We start from the raw sequence: 4,286 nt of genomic DNA on the forward strand, positions 1-4,286 counted from the left end.
GTATCTGCAGGACAAAATCACTCAGATTCAGACAAGCTTGGACTCTGACTGAGTAGGTTCGGGCGAGTCGATGGGGATGAATCTTGTGAAAACTATCTGGGATGAGTTCGACCCTGTGACTCCCGAGGGCATGGACAGGATTATGGGGAGACTCAGTGCTGCCACTTGTGTGCTGGACCCGTGTCCTTATTGGTTAGTTTCGGCTTCCCAGCAGGTGACACAAAGCTGGCTCCAGGCGAGTACCAATGCTTTGTTGAGAGAGGGGTTCTTTCCCACCGCCTTGAAGGAGGCAGTGGTGAGGCCCCTCCTTAAGAAGCCTTCCCAGAACCCAACCTCTTTGGCCAACTGTCCGGTCTCCAACTTTTGCTTTGTAGTGAAGGTTGTTGAGGGCATGGTAGCACGTCAGCTTCCTCAGTACCTGGATGTAGCTGCCTATCTGGATCCATTTCAGTCGGGTTTCAGGCCTAGGTACAGCACAGAAACTGCATTGGTCGCATTGGTTGATGATCTCTGGTGGGCCCGGGACAGGGGTTGTTCCTCTGTCCTGGTCCTATTAGACCTCTCGGCAGCTTTTGATACCATCGACCATGGTATCCTACTACAATGACTTGGGGGGTTGGGAGTGGGGGGCACCGTTTTGCAGTGGTTCTCCTCCTACCTGTCGGATCGATCATAGTTCGTGTTGACTGGAGGGCAGAGATTGACCCTGAGGCGCCTCACTTGTGGGGTGCCCCAGGGGTCGGTTCTCTCTCCTCTCCTGTTCAACATATACATGAAACCGCTGGGTGAGATCATCCATGGTTTTGGGATACGGTATCATCAATACACTGATGATACCCAACTTTTCATCTCTACCCCAAACCACCCAAATGATGCCCTCGACATGATGTTCCAATGCCTGGAGGCTATACGGATCTGGATGGGGACACACAAGCTCAAGCTCAATCCCTCCAAGACTGAGTGGCTGTGGTTCCTGTCATTCCGATTTGTGCATCTTGTATCAACTTTGATGATAGGGGGAGAAATTCTAGCCCCATCAGAGAGGGCCCTCAATCTGGGAGTCCTCCTGTATACACGGCTTAGTTTAGAAGAACACCTGATGGCTGTGATCAGGGGGGCCTTTTACCAGGTTCGCCTGGTATGCCAGTTGCACCCCTTCCTGGATCAGGATGCCCTGTGTACAGTCACTCACACCCTGGTCCTTTCTCGCCTGGACTACTGTAATGCTTTATATATGAGGCTGCCCTTGAAGAGTACCTGGAGGCTTCAGCTGGTCCTGAATGCGGCCACGTGGGTTGTCATGAGGATACCTAGGTGCTCCCATGTTACACTCCTTTTAGGCAGCCTGCACTGGTTGCCGGTTGTTTTCCGGGTGTGAGTCAAGGTGTTAATTATGATCTTTAAAGCACTCCATGGCTTAGGCCCAGAGCACTTGCGAGACCAACTACTGCCACCAGTATCCTCCCACAAAGTTGGCCTCCTCAGGGTGCCATTGGCCAGGCAGTGTTAGCTAGCGACTCCCAGGGGGAGAGCCTTCTATGTGGGAGTGTCTTCCCTTTGGAATGAGTTGCCCCCGGAACTTTGCATAATTTCTGACCTCCGGTCCTTCTGGCGTGCCCTAAAAAGTTGGCTTTTCCAGCAAGTTGGCCTGGCCTGAATAAAATGAATTATTAATTTTAATTGTTAATTTTAATTTAATTTCTAAATCTCAATGTAAATGTCTATTGTGTTTTTTGGATGTTCTATTTAATCTTTCTTTTAACTTTTGTAATATGTGTTTTTATGTTGTACGCCGCCCTGAGTCCTTTGGAAAAAGGGTGGCATATAAGTCCAATAAACCTCTGTCTCTGTCTCTGTCTCTGTCTCTGTCTCTGTCTCTGTCTCTGTCTCTGTCTCTTTCTATCTATCTATCTATCTATCTATCTATCTATCTATCTATCTATCTATCTATCATCCATCCATCCAACCATCCATCCATCCATCCATCCATCCATCCATCCATCCATCCATCCATCTATCTATCTATCTATCTATCTATCTATCTATCTATCTTTCTATTTCCACATCCACCAAATCATGCCGTGCCTACCAAGCCGCACCCATAGAATTGGTATTAAAAAAAGGGATGTCCTTTTATAAAAGCCGGCTTTTCCATTAGCAATGCAAAACACACCATGTAGCAAAAAGCCTTGTAAAATAAGATATGCCAATGCATACATATTTAAAAGAAGACATATATCTATATGCTGTATACCTTGGGCACAGAAAAACCCTAAGTTTTACCTCTAGATAATGAGGCATCTGTTTAACTATAAATAAGGAGGCATCTGCTTTCACTCTAAGGTAAGGGAATGTTTGTTTGTAATAAGCTAACACATTCCAGTGCATTGATAATTATTGGCTAAATATCTAAACTACAAAACCCTATTAAAAAGACAGAGCAATATTTTGCATCTGCCCCTCCAAAGCTATTTGACAACTAATCAACTGGTGCATTTCATTGATATTTCCAGCTTGGAAATGAACCAGGGAAAAATAAAGGAATTTGATCCTTCTGACAAAAGCAATATCAATTAAGTAAACAGCTGGGAATAAATATTGTCACTGTTCTTCTTTAGAGATGAAATAACACAAGTTAGTATATGAGGAAATATGCAAATTAAACCATCATTGCTAAAAGAGTCTTATGGATTAAACAATTATTTCATGTGATGTGAACACATAGGCAAATACCCATTGTTTTTGTTTGGGCTGCATTATTTGGGACCTGAGGATGAAAATCTTCAACTTCAAATGACTGGAAAAGCAAGAATCCATTTAAACTCTGGAAACTTAAAACTTATTTGAAAGAAAAGAAGAGGCGGAAAACCCACTATCCCCAGAAAGAAACATATTTTTAAAAAAACCAAAATTCTGATGGTTTGGGACTGTTAACCATGTCTAGGCTAAACAAAGATCTTAGCAGTTATTATGTTTGCATCAGTTCTGATAAGGGAGATACATGAACCTTAAGAGTGACATCTTCTTGTTTTTGCACATGAACCTGCAGTTCGATTCTTTAACCTTGTATATATAGATTAGGGCTCCCCAGAGGTGGATTCCTACTAGTCCGGACCGGTTTGGCTGAGTAGATAGTAACTTGGCCTGCCATGCCCCCCGAAACAGTTCTTTCATCGTTGGGGGCATCTTGATTTTCAGTTCTGCACCTGCGCAGAACAATCTTAATTGCAAAATATTTATTTTTCCCTTTTCTAACATTGTGTCCATGCACAGATCTTTTTAGGTGCAAATGCGCACACATAATGCCGGCAGGAAGCCACCTCTGGTGCTTTCACAGAGAAAGGAAAATAAAAGTAAAAAACCCTATTGGTAGAGGACAGAGAATCTGCACAGCAGGTAAGGAACTGTAGGCCACAGTGTGGACTGAAAGCCTTGCAAACTTTGTTGGCATTTCAGTCTATACAGAATATTCTTAAAGTGGCTTAGAGTCACATTGACATAAATAAAGGTGAAGAGCAGTTTAAATGATAAAGTGTATATATGGCTTAGAGATAAGACCACCTTGACTGAATCCTAGGAATGAAGAAAGATTGCCTTGTAAAAAAAACAGCCTTGTTTTGTTAATTTTAGTTATTCAATTTTTTTTCAAATTTAAAAAATGATTTTCTGAGAGTTGCTTATTATTTAGGTATAACATACTGTTCTGACCCCCGCCTTGTCCGTTCAGAAACGAAAGCCAAACAGAAGGTTCAAAGGAATGTTTTTATCAGTCCCGGCTCTTGCTGGCTGCGAGCCCAAAATAAACACAGATAAATGCTCTGGCAAAAGTCCTCACTCATAAACTACTACAAAGCAAAATTATATAAATCAAGTCACTTATCCAAATGCTTTTCTCGATGGTTGCACACGAATGGAGAACGTTGACTAGAACAGAAACAGAATGTTGACTTCTGCAACCAGGGTGTGGCACCATCAGTCTTTTATCTGCATGAGGAGATCCTAACGAGCAACAGCTGCTCGTTATCATCTCCTGTGAGTCCTCAATTGTTCCTTATGTCGGTCATCCCTTCTCCTGCATGCATCCCGAAACAACTCACAGGAGGTTTCTGTGTCAGCCTCTCTCACTGATCCAAGGCTCAGTCATTACCTGGGAACCAACTAGTCTCTCTGAGCCCTGCTCGGAGTCAGAACCCTGTCCAGGGCCCTCCACCTCCTCCAGGCCTGACTCATAGGGCCCCTTGCTGTCAGAGTCTGATAGCAGCTCCAAAGGCTCCTGCCGAGCCACA

At 43.8% G+C, this 4,286-nt stretch overlaps 1 pseudogene; it reads left to right on the plus strand.

Moving 5' to 3' along the window:
• Nucleotides 1-883: 883 nt before the first annotated feature.
• LOC148049346 (uncharacterized) lies at nt 884-1,657 on the plus strand (annotated as a pseudogene).
• Nucleotides 1,658-4,286: the final 2,629 nt, after the last annotated feature.

Source organism: Thamnophis sirtalis, unplaced genomic scaffold (assembly GCF_051295495.1).
Source record: "Thamnophis sirtalis isolate CommonGarterSnake01/CBP01778 unplaced genomic scaffold, rThaSir2_p1.2 scaffold_1, whole genome shotgun sequence".
In the NCBI taxonomy this organism is placed as follows: Eukaryota; Metazoa; Chordata; class Lepidosauria; order Squamata; family Natricidae; genus Thamnophis; species Thamnophis sirtalis.